Source organism: Globicephala melas, chromosome 3 (assembly GCF_963455315.2).
Source record: "Globicephala melas chromosome 3, mGloMel1.2, whole genome shotgun sequence".
Taxonomy (NCBI): domain Eukaryota; kingdom Metazoa; phylum Chordata; class Mammalia; order Artiodactyla; family Delphinidae; genus Globicephala; species Globicephala melas.
In genome coordinates this window covers 39,589,971-39,607,875 of record NC_083316.1, presented here as the reverse complement: position 1 = coordinate 39,607,875, position 17,905 = coordinate 39,589,971, and the positions used below count along the sequence as shown (strand labels likewise).

General features: G+C 34.4%; 1 long non-coding RNA gene and 1 pseudogene across 2 annotated transcripts in view; both read left to right on the top strand.

Moving 5' to 3' along the window:
• LOC115866469 (uncharacterized) overlaps positions 1-17,905 on the top strand; it is a 1,106,684-nt gene that overhangs the window by 414,678 nt on the left and 674,101 nt on the right. The window lies entirely within an intron of this gene.
• Positions 12,002-12,395, top strand: LOC115866424 (small ribosomal subunit protein eS17-like; annotated as a pseudogene).

The following is a 17,905-nucleotide window of genomic DNA, read 5'->3' as shown; positions in this document are numbered from 1 at the left end:
GTATAAAAAGATTGAATTAAAACTATTTGTTCATTAAATGTGTGATAAATTGTGCAGTAAAATCATCTGGGCCTTAAGTTTTCTGTTGGAAGGTTTTTAACTATGAATTCAGTTTCTACAGTAGATATTGTCAACTGAAGGGACCCATGAACTATAAAGAAGCAAAATGCAATTTATTAATCTGGGGTCTTAGAACTGCAATTTATGAATCACAGATTCCAGAGGAACCCAGAATATTGTCCCAACAGAGGAAAATGGGTGAGGGCTTTTATGAGAAAACAGGGAAAGTTCATGCAGGGTTATACAAATTGTTTACCAAATATTTGGATTGGAGGGTACATTTTTTCTGTACATACAATTGGGTTATAGAACACATCTCATTTGTCACTAGGGAAAGGTATATTTTCTTTGTCCTGAAAAAGTCCCATTCTCAGCATTATTTCCTTTTGGCAACTCACCAACTATTCAGCAGTTTTATTTCAGAGTCTTTAGCAAAGGTTCAGCTCAGGCAGTAAACATAGAGGTCCTTAGGTCACGTCTCATTCATTCCTGACATAGCTCCTTTCACAATATAATACTATTCAGATTATCTGTTCCTTCTTGAGTAACTTTGGTAGTTTGTGTCTTTCAAGGTATTGATCTATTTCATCCATGTTTTCAAATTTATCTGAATACAATACTATTCCCTTATTATTCTTTTAATATCTGTTGGGTTTTGAATGATGCATCTTCTCTTGTTCCTAATATTGATAATTTGAGTTTTTTCTTTTTCTTTTTTTCTTGGTCAGTCTGGGTAGAAGTTCATCAATTTTATTGATTTTTTTCAAGGAACTAATTTTTGTTTCTATTAATTTTCTTATTTTAATTTCTTTGAGTTCTGTACTTATTATTTTCTCCTATTTGTTTTGTATTTATTTAGAAGTCCATTTTCAAATATTAGAATATTTTAAGAATATATTTTTGTTATCGATTTTTTAAATTTTAATTTGATTTTATATGGACAGAGTATAACCTTTGTATGATTTGTATTTTCTTTAAGTTAACAAGGTTGATTTTATGGTACAAAATATGATCTATCTTAATTAATGTTCCATGTGCACTTGTTAAGAATGTGTATAAGAAGAGCTGTCATTGTAAGAAGTTTATATATGTAAGTTAGATGAATTTGATAGAGAGTGCTTTTCTGGTCTTCAATATTTTAACTTTCATTTTCTGCCAATTAGTTCTATCTAGTGCTGAGAGAGGAATGTTGAGGTCTCCAACTGTAGTTGTGGATTTGTCTATTTCTCTTCCAGTTTTGCTTTATGTATTATGAAACCCTGTTGTGGGTGCATACATATTTAGGATTTCTCTGTTTTCTTTGAGAATTGAGTCCATTATCATTATGTCGTAGCTCCCTTTAACTGTGGTAGCATTTCTTATTCCAAGTCTTTTTTTGTCTAATATTAATATAGCTACTCCAGCTTTTAAAAAATTTGTTTTCATGTTATATCATTTCCCATCCTTTAACTGTATATGTAAAATGTGTTTATTGTTGACAACAGTCAGATCTTGCATTTTAATCTAATCTTACAATTTCTCTTTTAATTTGTGTGACTATTAAAATGACTGGTATAAATTTTACCATCATGGTACCTGTTTCTGCTTATGCAGTTGCTTTTTTTTGGGTGGGAGGGGAGCTATTTTCTTTCTTTTCCCCTCCCTTCCTTTGGGTTGATTAAGCATTTATTTATGATTTATGTTTTTCTACTTTTTTATTATTTATACATTTTTAACTATACTAGGAATTTCCTAAGTTTTACAACATACAACTTAATTTAATTAGAGTCTGCCTTTAAATAATATTACATTGCTTCACATGTTGTGTAAGGACCTTAAATACATATATTTTTAAAATTTCCACCTCCCAACCTCTGGGCTATTTTTGTCACACATATTACTTTTACATATTCTATAAACACAAAATACATTGCTACTATTTTTGCTTTAGATAATGTGATGGTTAATTCTGTGTCAACTTTGAGATTGTTTTTGTATGAGATTAACATTTAAATTGGTGAACTTTGGGTAATACAGACTGCCCTCCATAATGTGGGTAGACCCCATCCAGCTGAAGGGCTGAATAGAAAAAATGACTGGCCTTCCTGAGAATGGAAAAAAAATTCTCTGGCAGATTACTTTTGGACTAGAGCTGCACCATTGGCTCTCATGGGTCTTGAGCCTACTGGCCTATCCTGCAGATTTTGGACTTCCCAGCTGCTATAATCACATGAGCCAATTCTTTACAGTAAATCTCTGTCTCTCTCTGTACCTGTATCTCTTTCTGTATCTCTCTGTCTCTGTCTCTGTCTCTTTCCCTCTCCACCCCCCTCTCTTCATATGTATACCTGGAGACCTCTAACTAATACAGGTAGTTACATTTCAGAGTAATTAAAGGAAGAAATATATTTATTTTATTTTATTTTTTTACCTTTGTTTATTTTGTTTTACCTTCCATGTTCAGTAAACTTCATTTCTTCGTACAAATTCAAGTTTCAGTCTGGTATAATTTTCTTCAACCTGATAAACTTCTTTAATATTTCCTTTAGTGCTGGTCTTCTAGCAATAATTTCTCTCTTTGTTTCTCTGAAAGAGTCTTTATTTTAAATGCATTTGTGAAGTATATTTGTGGGAAGTGAATTTTTTCTTTTTAGCACTTTTAAATATCACTCCATTGTCTTCACATGTGTGGATTCTGATAAGTGTAATGTCATTTATGTCATTCTTATTTCTCCATTGGTAATGTATCATTTTTCTTTTTTTTCAAGGAGTTCTTCATTTTTCTCTGGCTTTGGTAATATATACGTGTGTGTGTGTTTTAAATTTATCTTGCTCAGTGTCTCTGAGCTCTTGGATCTTTGGTTTGTTATTGTAAACTGTGGAAAATTATTGGCAATTATTTCTTCAAATATTTTTTCTTCCCATTCTGGAATTCTGATTTTATGTAAGTTATCTCATTTGATATTGGCTCAAAGTTCTTAAATCCTTTAGTCTTTTATTCTATTATTGTCATCATTATTATTATTAATTTATTTTATCTTTAGTTTGGGTCACCTCTTTTGACTTATCTTCAAGTTAAGTCTTTTATTCTTTCCTTAGCTAAGTTGTATGTACTTTCTTTAACTGAATCTATGAGCCTGTTGAAGGCATTCTTCTTTTCTATTACATGCTTTTGTTTTCTGTTTCTAGCATTTCCATTTAATTCTTATAGTTTCCATCTCTGCTGAAATTATCCATCTGATTTTTCATTTTGCCCACCTTTTCTATTAGAACCTTTAACACATTGATTATATTTATTAAAAAAATTTCTCTCAGTTGCAACATATGTGTTATATCTGAGTTTTTCTTTATTAACCTCTTGGCAGTGAGTTGTTTTTTCCTTTTTTTTTCTCTACTTCATAATTTTTTGTTGTGGTTGAGTGCTATATATTTTATGTAGAATAATAGAGACTGAAATAAATAGTTGTAATGTCTGGAAATGGGAACAGCATTCTTTTTGTTATTCCTTTAGTATCAGGGTTTAATTTAATCGAATGAGGAGATGAAGTGGATTTGAGGTTTGTCATTGCTATGGTTACCCTCAGTGAAAACAGGGTTCAAAATTTTCTAATGATACTGTGTTTACGTTGAGGGCTTGTATGCCAAGGAGATTTTCTCAATGCCTGCTCCATCCTCAGCTTTTATTCTTTTCTTTGTTTTAAAGCTCAGAGATTGTCTCTCTCCATGTTCTTATGTGTCTCTCAGCAGCATTACCCTCTTAATTGTTACTCAATGCTTATTTGCCTGGTAGCAGGAGTTATTCTCTGTTGTTCTGGTTAAACCTCAGTCTTAGGCAGTCACTGTTTCCAAGAAGGAGAGAAATCAGAGAGACTAAGAATGTTAAAAACACTTAACCCACCGTTGGTAGCTTCGAAGATGGAGAAAGGGACCCCTTGATTTTAATGCCCTTTTTATTGCCTTAATTCACCTGCATGTTATCTCTGGGCTGGATGTGGATAAACTCTACATGAACTTCCTTGACATTAGATTGACCCTCTTTTAATCCATTGTTCACATTGTCAAATTTATTTTTTAAAGCACTGATAAGACTTTGGCACATCCATGCTTAAAAGCATTTCATGGTTTTTTAGTGCAATGATTCATGCATTTATTCTTTCATTCATTTGTAAAAATCGAAAATTTTTTTGAGAATTTACTATATACCAGTTATTACCCTAAGTGATCAATCTGTACCAATTCATATAATAGTCATAACAACTTTATGAGGAATATAGAGTTATTATTTTTTTTAAGTGAGAAAGGTAAAATTTCCAAAAGATAGATTTTAAAAGCCAGATATAAAATTCTGGAAGCCTAATTTTCAGAACTCATGAACTTAACCACCATATTATTCATTCAACAAATATCCTCTGGCTGCTAACTAAATGCTAGTTATGCATTATGCTACATGCCAGGTCTATTTGAAAAAAGAAGATAGAAAGAGAGTCTTACAGAAGCAAAACTATACAACAAGAGGACTATGGCAAAGGAAATGGAAAAACAAAAGATTAAAATGAGAGAAATATTATGAAAGAAGTTTACCAAGAGTTATTAATTAATTTTGAAGAAAAATAAGTATAAATATTAAATAATAATTCTGAGATTTCAAAGATGCAGACCAGTAAAATGATGGTATCATAAACATAGATGAGGAAATAAAAAATGATCAAGTGAAATAGTGCTATATTAAGCCATTGAAGCTATCCATTTCTTCTTGAGTGAACTTTGGTAGTTTGTGTCTTTGAAGGATTTTTTTCATTTCATCTAAGTTGTCTAATTTATTGGCATAAAGTTCATTATTTTCAATATTAGTAGAATCAGTAGTGATAGTACCTGTCACATTCCCAGGTCAGGGATCAATGACATTCATTGACAGATATTCAGTGTCTTAAAAAAAATTGTTTTCCATTTATTTTGTTTATTTATTGGCTGTTTTCGGCAGGAGGTAAAGTCAATTTCTTTTCATCTTTCTTGGTAGAGAGCAGAGATACATACCATAAATTGGATTTGGAAAATGTCAAGAAATTTGCATTAAAATAATTTAGTCATTAGAGAGAAGGAAATAGAATTCAAGAAAAATTCTGGTTTAATATGTAATCATTGTATCTATAAATGGATGAACTGTTTAATGAAAGAGTATATAGGTGTAGAAAATAGAGTGAAGAACTCAAGAGTAGTCTTTGGAGATAAAGATTTAGAATGGAAATATTCTTTAGGGATGTCTAAATCAGTGATTTTGAGGGAAAAGCATGCCCCACTCCCATCTCATCTCCCAAGGAAGTATGGTAAAATCTCTTTGGGTGAGAAGAATTTTGTTTGAAAACATAAAGTAGGATCTATCTAACCTCCTCGTTTTACAAATAAGAAACCTAAGGTTAAAAATTTTTTTTAAATCACAAATTATGAGTTTGGGATTAACAGGTACAAACTACTATACATAAAATTGATCAACAGCAATGCCATACTCTATAGCACAGGAAACTATATTCAATATCTTGTAATAAACTATAATGGAAAAGACTCTGAAAAAGAATATATATATACACATAAATATGCATGTATAAAACTGAATCACTGCAGAAACTAACACAACATTGCAAATCAACTATACTTCAATTAAAAAATTAAAATTAAAAAAATCACATGACTTCACAAACATGAAGTTACTTGGCAGCAGAAATATTTGAAGCACAAAAATTATATTGAAGCAAGTATTTGCTTGATGCTGAATCCCCATTTTGGTTGATTGGGGTTGAAATATGTGGATCTACAAATTCTTTTATTCCTCCAAGTATCTGTACCTTTTGAAATGTTATTTTGTAGCTCCTGACCTCAAGATGTGAAATTTATCATTTACTCTTTTATATCTGGTCTGGTTGTGTGAATTGTGTTGGCAAACTTGTGTCAGAAGTGATGATATGCTAGTTCTGAGCTTAGCTTTCAAGAGGCATTATATTCTTCCACTCACTCTTTCTCTTCCTCTCTGCACCCTTCTCCAGAATGAGAATAAATTCAGGCTAACCTCCTGAAGGGTGGGAGAACACATGCAATACAGACAAGTTTCCCAGCTGAGGTTATTCTGAACAAGCTTGTCAAAACTTACCTGTCAGCTGACCCCAGAATCATAAGCAAACCCAGCCAAGATCAGCTGAGTCTGATTCTTATCAGAACTGCCTAAAAATCAGCAGAATTGTATGATAAAAAAAACATTTACTGGTTTAAGCCATGCAGTTTTGGAGTGGTTTGTTATATAGCAATTGCTAACTGATACATCCATTTAGCGTTCTACCAAAAAAAATAATAATTATAGTTTTGTTCCTCTCTCTTGACTAACAAAGAGTTTCACATTATTTTCCTCTTTAGCATAGTAAGAAAAATCGAGTTCATTGTTTAAAGATTTTCTGATTTAATCATGTACGTTGGCAGTTTTACATGTTATGAGGAAGATAACATGCATGTTTTGATCCATGCTCATAGTTTTGCATCTCCAACATTAACAATACACTTCTAAAGCAGACTGAAAAAAAAACAGATTAAACTTATTTCTTTCCTTTAATTCAGATATGAATTTCTAGGAGTAACTCAACTTTTCTTAAAAGTCAGCTAGAAGTTTTGGGCAGAAGAAATGTTATCTCCTAAACCATAGCCCATTGTGAATTAATCTGTCACACTAACCTGTCATAGATTTGAAAATGTTGGTGCTATCCAGAGAGATTTGGCAACCTCTACTACATTTAATTGCAGAGTTTTTCTGTATATATGATAAGGCTTTTGTATCAGTTCTGCATCATAGAGTTATTTTCTTGAAGACATTTGGAACAAGAATTTAAGATTTATTTTTAAGTTCAATCAATTCTAGAACTACCAATAAAAATATCTCGACTGAGATGACAAGCAGGTACCTTCTAAGCATTTCTAAATTTACACAAAAACAAGCAATGACAACTATATCATAACCTAATCCATTGCCTGACAGATGACACATTTCTCTGGCATAAATCATAAGAAGAATTCCCATCTTAGAGAAGATAGAATGTGATAAAAGTATATGATAGAATTGAAGAAAATTAGTACCTACCATTTGTTGAAGGCATTCTGTATGCAAGATCTTTCTAGTTCCAAGCATTTTTATGTGGGCTTTATGTGTATCATGCCATTTAATCGTTACAAAATACCCTATGAGGAATATAGAATTATACCCCTTTTCATATGATGACACTAAAATTACCAACCAGGAAACAAAGTCTGTGATCCCATAATCCATCAGTGGTGAGGCATGAGGCCTTGAGAAAGGTGATGCTCACTCCCAGGACATCTTACCTGACCACAAAAGCTCAGCACTGTGGCTCTCAAATGGGTTTGGGCACCCTGTCTGTATGATCATGAAATCACACCTATATAAATATATCACTGTTTTTCACATTGTATTATAATTATCTATTTATGTGTTTATCAAAAACCCAAGAGTCTGAGCTTCTTGAAAGCAAGAACTATATTTATTTAACTCTGTTGACTGATGAAGCAGAACAGAGAATTCTAGCTGAGGATATATTTGACCTTTTTGGTTTAACTCTAGAGAGGCCCAGCACTAGGGAATATCAGGTTTACGAAAAGGTAGATATAATATGTGGGTGGAAAAAATAGAAGATATTTTACAAGTCCATATATGGAAGAGTAGACTGGCTTGTACCTTCCAGTAGAACAGCAGCAGCTGAGGACTCTCCCCTAGGCTCAAAATGCAAGTATTCTTACCTAAACAAAGTGAATGAGACATCTGGAGGAGAGCTAGGCAGCTAGCATAGGTGACAGGCCCCTAGAGTCAAGACCTTTGCATTCTGGCATTTAGAGCACCCCTATATGATGTTGGCTCCCAGATAACCATCATAGCCTCTCACTTAAAGTAAAGCCTATATATTAGCAAACCCACCTATGTTCACAGAGCTTTGTAAAACTTTATTTTGGGGTAAGTTTATTATTAAATATGAACGAATACCTACGGGTCACCAAAGATTTGAGAGAAGCCTACAATACAACATAGGCAAGAAAGATTAAGAGAAATAAACACATAACCCTAGGAGAAAAAAGAAATGATTTGAAGTACAGTATAGAACTTAAAACAAAACTCTAAGTAGAATCCTCACATAGAGTTGAAAAAAATATTATTTCTGAAACTCTGGAATAGGATGCCAATATAAAGGAGCCAGTAAAAAGAACTCTTAGACACTGAACACTAGCTTCCAAAATCTAACAAACACCAAATAGAAGAAGTATAAGTACAATTGAGGGAAACTCCTAAACAAAAGCAAAACAGCAATGAGATTCAAAAATTGAAAGAAAAAAAGAGTACAGAATTTAAACTCTGGGTGGCCAAAATCTGATCAATAGAGGTTTGAGAAAGAGTAGAGAAAATGAAGAGATTTTCAAAGAAAGAGTACAAGAAAATCAAGATAAAGAGAGATTTCTGCAAACTAAAATGACCAATAAAATACTAAACAAGATTAATGAACAAGACCTAATTAAACCTATCATGAAGTGGTAGAACAATAAATTAACAGTCACCACAACAATAATAATCATCACAAGCAGCAAGGATTGAGTGCTTACTGTAATGTGCTATTTTACAAAGATCCTCTCTGTTTTTGCCCATCTATATACCTCTTTCCTGATTTCATTTGTCCTGGATCTTTAAATTTTGCTTCCTAGATATGGGAACATATGTATATGTATAACTGATTCACTTTGTTATAAAGCAGAAACTAACACACCATTGTAAAGCAATTATACTCCAATAAAGATGTTAAAAAAAAAAATCTTGCTTCCTTCTTGTTTCTGCCCAACCGACTAAAGCCATTTGCCCCTACACATTATTCCAAGTATACACTTATCTCGGGATACTTCTCTCTTCCCAGAAAGGTGATGAAATGTACTGTCTGAAGCCCTGCCCTTTGTAAGGATTTCCCCTTACCAATGAGGACCACCTTTGAATGGGTCTGTGTTTCATGAGTCGTTTATATTTAGCTTGTCGTCACATGCCAAGTTGACCCATCTGAGAACAAAGTTCAAACTATATTCTCTTTGTTAGTTGGTCTTGGCAGTCTTTAATGAAGCCATATATATATATACATGTACACACACCAAGGGAGAGGCATTATTTCAATTGTGGCAGATTATAGGGGTCCTAGGCCACCTCTTCATGCAAACTTACTTGTACAGCATGAACCTTCTCAAGGTTGATTCCAGGTGCACTGCTTCCACTTTAAAATGGATTGCTATTGGACCTACCTAACGAATGACTTGGTAGGTCTGATAGAGTTCAACTCATGATGGACAGTTCTAGTCACATGAACAATTAGTGTCCCCATTATTTGGTAACATATTCACAGGTTCAGGGAGTAGGATACAGACATCTTTGAGGGAACATTATTTGTCCTACCCCAGGTTAAAATAGTTTCAGACCACAGTACTATTCCAGAAAGATTTTGGCTAGGCTGGTGGGAAGTCCTTAAGCCACAGTTATTAATGAAAGGATCTTGCATCTTGAAGGAATGGGACTGCATTTGTACTCTTGCTGTTCTCAGTCATTGACTGGGAGCAGTTTGTGGGAGGTGTGGACTCAGTGCAAGCACGGCAGTGGATCCAAAAGTGGAACAGCCAGTGCCATTAGTCAATTATGATCCCTGAAGAGGTGTGTTTTTATGGCTTCTATAGAGGCCTGTCAAATATCACAATTCTTTCTGATTATTAGTTGACTTTTCAATTGCCTACTCTTATCCACCATAATTCACATAGGTTTTTCAGATTCCTTACTGATGAATTAAATGGGAATTATTATGGACAGATTAACACAGAGGTGTGCCACCCAGATCCCCCTCTGAAGAAGAACTTACTGCCTACTTGTATGGAGTGTGGTCAGAAGAGAGTATCCGAGCTCCTTCAGAATCTGTTTAGTTTCAGAGAATTGCTTTGCTGAAGTCATGCTCATTCAACAATTGATCAGGGCAGGATATAAAAGGCCAGTGACTTACCAATGTGGGACATTCAGAAAAACATACTAAGTCCAGAACTCCCAGCTGGATTGGCCAGAATTTATAAGCTCTGCATTGAATTTTGACTTCTGCCCATAGTGCTTTATCCTCCTTCTTTCCTTAGGTGATGATATCTAATAAATATTTTACACCAAACTCCATTTCAACCTGGTTCCAGAGAACCCAACCTACATCAGACAAGAGCCACTACTGCTTCATTCTTTAAGTATTTGAAGGTATCATAATCACTGCTACTTTACTTCCATCCCTGGGCAAATATTGTTTTTTATTTACTGTATCAGATGGGGAAGGTGGGAAGAATTTCCTACTACAGTAATTCTTACTGTGCAGGTGAAGGAACTCTTAAGAGTGTTTTGCCAATTGTTGAGATTTATATACTCTAAGATTCTTTCGAGCAAGTTTATCTATACTTTCTCTCTGCAGCACAAGCTGCTGGTATATTTCATGACTCATATAAGACACTCAATACCTGCATGTTGAATGGGTAACTGAATAAACAATTGAAAGAATGCAGGTACAATAAGTAGTGTTTCCTACTTAGGCAATCATTCTATTATAACTTTACTTCTAGCTATCTACTTAGAGTAGAATGGTCCTACCCCTTTGAAATATTTTTCTGCAGAAAGGCACTATATACAGAAGTCTGACCATTAGCCTTTGGTGATTCTGCATGTGTTCTTTTTGAAAGGCCATGTGACATTATATAGTAATTCCTGTTAAGTTCCAGGATTAATTATTGGAATTCTAATTGTAGATTTGCCACTAACTAATTAAGTGGCTCATTTGACTTTTCTGAACTTCAGAATACTCATCTTTAAAATGAAGATATTAAGACTTGCTTTCCTTATGACATAGATTTCTTGAAAATAACAAATGTATTAATCTATGCAAATCAGTTACAAAGCATTTGGCTGCAAGTAACAGAACAGTCAGTTTAAAATAGTCTATTGCCTCAAATAATGAGTTAGGAAGAGGGTGGCTCCAGGTTTGACTAATTCAGTGACTTAACAATGTAATTGGGTCATTGAAACAATGGTCTTTCCCTTTTCCTCTCTGCCATCCCAAGCATGACTCTTTAATCTATGACTCTCGGTATGGTACCAAGGTGGTTGCTGCACTTCCATGTCTCACATGCAGTTATGACAACATCTGGAAACAAGAGAAAATAAACTATTTCTTTTTTAATGCCTCTTTTTAAGATTTAAGAAAATAAATCCCCACTGACTGCCCTCATGATTTACTGACAAATAGGACTACCATGGTTTTCCTTATAACAGTGATTCTTAAGCTTTATGCATAATGATTAAGATCTTTCCATTTCTGCTGCTTCTCTGTAAGCTCAGCATTTACATTACATGGCACACTGTACACAGATGAGCAAAAGTAGTGAATAAACACCCATGAATTTATTTTCAAAGATCTAATCTTAGTTGAGTAGTAAAAAGACAAAGTAGTACAGGCTTCTTATAATACTGTTGAAGAATGACCCACCATCTGTGACACATTGCTGAGTTACAGTTATCTTATGTCAAGGTACAAAACTCCTAATCAGGATCAAATTCTGCAGTGCTGAGAACAATGAACTAAATGCTGACACTAACTTAGATTTCTACCAGTGTACTCCTTTAAACTCTTGATCTCTCAATAATGTTTTTCCTTCTCATGTGTACCTAATCTTGCTACTCTGAAAATTGCAACAGTATACATCAAATCTGTTACGTCCACATTGTCATCCCAGTGGATAGGCTCATTCTCTGTTTTCTGATAAAGACATATTTTGTCACCTGCTGGTACGTCTTATAGATAAATGCAACTTCTAATAAAGCAGTAGGAAATGAAGTAACAAAAGAAGACCCTTTCACCAGGGACCCAGCAACATGGGCAGCATTTGCATCAAAACTGTGAAGAAGGTGGCCTAGGCCTTTATAAAGAAGTACTACATGTGCCTGGGCAACAATTTCCACATGAATAAGCACATGTGCAAGGAGATTGCCATTATTTCAGCAAGAATTTCCACAAGACAGCAGGCATGTGGTGAAGGGGGTTCAGAGTGGTCCCATGAGAAGTATCTACATCATGCTGCAGAAGGAGGAGAGAGAAAGGAAAGGTAATTTTGTTCCTGAGATCTCAGCCCTGGATCAGGAAATCATTGAAGTAGATCCTGACACTAAGAAAATGCTGAAGCTCTCAGACTTTGGGAGTCTGTCCAACCTGCAGCTCACTCAGCTCACAGTTGGAATGGTTTTTAAAATACTGCATGGAGCCATTTGACTCTTTCTGTAATGTTGTAATTTTGTCAAAAACCCAGGACAACAACAACAACAAAGTAGACCAAGCAGCGAATCTAGTTCTCCAAGAATTTTACCCAGTGTGACCGTTCTTCTCACAGAGATGCAAAAGAGAACCATTGTGTCTAATGAATAGCAAATGTTGATTAGGATGAGCAAGTTCAAAAAGGACAAAAAAAGAGGAGCAGAAGTACTGAAAATGAAAGTTCAAGAACTGGATCCAAAAGGATAAGTTAGAACAATGTATTTGCTCTTGTACAATTGCACGTATGAGTATTTGTGTGTGTGTACACATACAATTTTATGTGAGCATATACACACACATATGTACATATACACATATATACACATACATATATAAATTTATGAATAGATTACTTATTAAAGATTGTGTTTGATAGAAGTGATCTGATCCTCCTTTGAGAGACTAAATGAGAGACATGGAAAATAAGATCAGTTGGTGGTTAGAGTCAGAGACAAAGAGGAGCTAAATCAACAAGCTCATGGTGGATGAGAAGTGCTTCTCAACAATGGGTCATGGGCAAGTGCCCACTGAACAGCATGACCAGAACTAGGAGAAGTTTTTGAATACCAGCTTCAGGGCGTCACTCATGAAGAATCTGATTCAGAGGGGAGGCCAAGGAAATACATATATGTGACCAATCCCAATGGCCATGTCAGATTATGAAATAAAGTACAAAGAAGGACTAGATAATCCATACCATCTTCGTTTGTACTGTTCTCAGAAGGACCTTTTGGTTCCATCATTCTATTGAGCCTGGCAGTGTGCCTTGTCCTCTTTCCCTTAATTCTCTATGCATCCTTAAAATACATTGCTTCACTTGAGGAAACATGAGTTTGTTTTTTTGCAACAGAATAAAGTCCAACTCACTATAAGACATCTCACCTTTCATTTACTTTACACTGATTCAAAAGAAGTGCTTCTACAACTACTTATATTGAAGATGGTAATTATTCATAGAATAACAAAAGTAGACCTTGAATTGTGAATTTATAATCCAGTTCAATTTTTGAGAAAGAAATAACCTGGTTTCCAGGTGTCATAGTGTCTGTAAGATCATGTTTGTTTTACAAAGGTACATATTATTGTTTCATAACTCTAATATTTAAGAAGTTCTAACACATGCCCTATTGAAAATCCAGTCCCCAAATTATTAAACTATACAAAAAATTCTGTATGACTTAAAAAGTTAAATAATACTGAAATCCACATTATAAAGTATTACAAGAACATATGTAAGAAAATATATAAAGGTAAAATATATATAGGCTATAGCTATCGAGTGCTTACTCTGTGCCTGGTATTGTTTTCAGCTTTAAGTGTTAGACACAGACTAATTCATTTAATTTTCAAAACTACTATGTCAACAAGTGCTATTATGACCTCATTTTTCAGCTGAGGAAACTGAGGCATAGAGAGGTCAAGTAAAATGTTCAGGGTCACACAACTCGTAAGTGGCTGGATTGTGAAACAGACAGCTGGACTCCAGAACATGCACACTTAACCAACATCTAAGAAGGATAAAACTTAACAACATGTTAAGTTGAGCAGACTATTTTCCCCAAAAATGTAATCCATGTTTTGAATGTATATACCTTCGCCATTTATGCATAGGTTTTTCATGATCAGTAAACAAATCCGTAATGATTGGATTATTTTGAATAGCCTTTCCCAAATTTACTACCAGACCTCTAGTGACCATTTGCTGACCTGGAACTTGGGTGTCAAAAGTTCTTACTGATCTTTAGCCATGCATACATTATAGATTCCCAGACAAGCAAAGGGGCTTTATTTTCTGCCTTGATAGATTTATGGATTTATTTATTGGAAATTACTCACTAGAGAGAGACATTTCATTGTAAAAAACCCCCTGGTATTGATTCAGTAAAATGAGGGTGTCATCATTAAACAAATCTTCCCGAATACTCATGCTATTAAAACTAATTGACCGTGTCTCTTCTTTAATGTTAGCTGTGCATTTCATGTGCTCTCTAAGGAAGGTTTTATCTGACATTCCTACCCCATACATACAGCATCTCAGGATTATACCTCTTACTGAAGTCCTCGTGAAGGTTTTCTTCATCTTTGGATAAAAGGAAAATCTTCTAGAAATGCTAAAAACAACTATGACTTTTAAAATTATTTTCACTTAATATATCCATTATCTATTTAAAAATTGATGTATCTAAACCACTAGAATCTGAATTTTAAGAAAGAAACACCAAAGTTTTATTTATAGTATTTTCTGTGGAACATGTTAGAATTTTTTTTTCAGTGTTTTTAACTTTTCTCAGTTACCCTGTATTAATTCTTCTATTTGACTAATGACTTAGAGGAGAGGTCATCGTCCTCCTTGCTCTTGATAGCTTCTTCAGATAAGTATTCCCCAAATCATCTGCTTAAGATAAAGTAAGAATATCTATTCACTAGAGCTAGTGCTCTATAGCCAAACCATTAGCTCCTTCTTCGTAAAGTGTAAATTCTGGCACATGATTCATGGTTTTCTCTGTCACTTGTGGACATGTCAGTATCCACATGACAGACCCAATTCCCTGACTTCCAAGTTTCTTGATTTGTTTAACTCTACTTCATCCACACTACCAGTGTCACATGCTGAACACTGTCTACACCAGAAATTACTCTACTACTCCAGATCATTGAAACAAACATGAAAGTCTCTGATAAGATTTTCCTGCTATTACTGCTTGAGAGCTCAACTTTTCCTACTGGGACTTTTTCTTGACTTCTTGCGGACTGTCTTCTTTCTATGGATCTAGTCCCCTCCTCTTTTTATTTTTATTCACATCCATCTTAGGCTCCATTGTCTATCATTTCAGTAACAATTGCTTCTTAATCTTATATTGTCAATTTGGCAAAACGTCCACCCTGGATGAACAAAAATATTCACTTTCTCTCTATAACCTTGAAGCTGATTGTTGCATGGAAAATTATGCATTAGTACAGATTGGTACCACTGTTAGTATGTGAATAACAAATGCCAAATACCCCTAAGTCAGCATGGAAATTCTATTATGTTTCTCTAGTTGACTCACTGTCCTGGCACTCACTTGCAAAAACTGTTTTAAACCTTCTTAATGCTCTTCAAAACTCTGATTTTGCCAGTCCATTGCAATTACTCTCAACAAATGGGCATGTTTTCTCCATCACAAAGAAAATAGAAAGCATAAGATAAAAATTCACTCAAATATTCTTCAATTTTTGGACACCTGCACATCTTTTTTCCTTGTTTCCTTCTTTGAGAGAAGGTGTTTATCTTCTCTCTATAGCCAACTTTTCCACCATTGCTCTGGATCCTATACATTCTAAATTTCTCAAAGATTAAGAAGGATAGTGGTTTTGAAACCACCCTGCCCTCATTCTGTGTAAGGAGAGATTTAGAGGGCTAAGAAAGAGCTGTTTGCAATAGTATGGTGAGATCTATACTATACTACCAAAGAAAAATACAAATATTCATTTGCAATAATGCTCATGTAATTATTCCACAAAGGTCAAGGTCAAAATCATGTTCAAAGAAAGAACTCAAGTGAGATTAGACTGTATTACCACTGAAATAACATTCATATTTTCTTGGTTAAAATGGGTTTTATTTTTAGTTAAACAAGTGAAACCTTAGTCCCTGATTAAAAAAATAAAGTAAGCCAGAATGGGGGCCTCTACTTTTACTCTCACACCCCTGTGCCTACAGGACACGGTGCTTCCTATTTACAATCACAAGAACTAAGAGAAGTCCTCATGGTCATCTGGACTATGTTGAAATACTTTACTTGGCAAAGGCACAAAAAGAGACTAAGGTTGAATCCCGGAATGGTAGAGAAGGGAGAAACACAAAATAGATTTCTCTTGGACAGGTAAGGGGGTAGATATGAAAACTTTTAAATGGAAATTAGAGAAAAAGAGATGGTATACCCTCACAGTGAAAGTCCAAGTCTATGAATCAGGAGGGAATAGAAAAAGGCAAAATTACCTTCTTTGCATTCTGTATGCTATATTTTTCTGAGAACACTTGCTTCTTCAGTGAAGAACTTGGTTTTCTGCCTGATAACTGAGGCTGTGTTAGGTCCAGAGAAAAATAGCATAATAAGCAAAATGTAGGAATAGAGCAGTGATTACCTTTTAACCATATTGAGGGGGCTTCAGTGGAAACAGAGGCAAAGCTTGATTGACTTGAGAATTACTACATAATTTTTACTGGTCATCACAGTTATAGTGTGACCCAAGTGCCATGAGCATCAGAGAAATCCTTCAGAGATGTTTAAATATGAAGAACAAATTTACTGCCTCTTCACACTCTCACTGCCCCCAAATACTACCATCAAACATAGCATGAAACTCTTTAGGACAAGAAAGAAGGCCCTGTAATAATAATTACAGTGCCCATATCTGGCTACTCTTCATTTACTTATATCACTCTTATCTTTTTGTCTACTAGAACCTTCTCAACTCCCTTACCTTCTAAGACAATAATATCAGCAACAAAATGAAGCCCTCCAGCTACCATCAGATTTCTCCTCTGTAATTACAACATTTAATAAAGAAGGGAGTAGTTGTTCCCACTCACCTTCCATATTTCTTATTTATTTACTCAACTCAGATTTGTCTTCTATCCATCCTCATCACTCTCTTGAAATCATTGTGCTAATCTTCCTACTGTGTTTTGTCAATTCTAATAATACTTGGTCTTTTGATGGCATTTAAGATGTCTTTTCCATTTTTCAAAACTCCTTTCCCTTGGCATTGGCAATGGCATTTTTTCCTCGTACTCTTTGGCCAATACTTGCCAGTCGTCTTTCCACTTCAACTTTTTCTACTTTATTCTTAAATGTTGAAACTCCTCAAAGTTTTTTCCTCATTTTCACTCTTCTTTCATGTTTTGCTCTCTCTTTAGAATATCTTATCCATGCCAATGGCTTCAATTACTGTCTCTAGGACAATGATTCTGAAATTTCTGTTTCTAGCTCTGAGTTCTCTGAATTCCATACCACTATCCACCTGACTACTACATCTTCACTTGGATGTCTCAAAGGCACCTAAACTCTACATACTAGAATCTAACTACGGCTTTCTTTTTAAACTTTGTCATCTTCCAGTCCTCTTTGGGTAAATTGACATAATGATACTGAAAATTTATATTCAGAATTTGTGATGATATAGATTTGAGTTACCTTTAAGGAACAATTCTTTTAAACAGAATTATACATGGAAACAATTTCTAGAGTGAGTGGTCTCATTTCAATAAGGTGGCTTCTCAACTGTTACTGCAGATTATTCTGGGCTATTGAATTGAAAGCAATTTGATTATGTTTATAATATATTGCTACCATGTTAGTTTTTTTTAAAATACTTTGCCACTTGTGTCATCAGAAAAATTTAATTTTTTAAAGTCACACAATGATGTGAATATAGTATATTTTCATTTTGGATAAAATTCTCATGATAGGAATTATTATAAT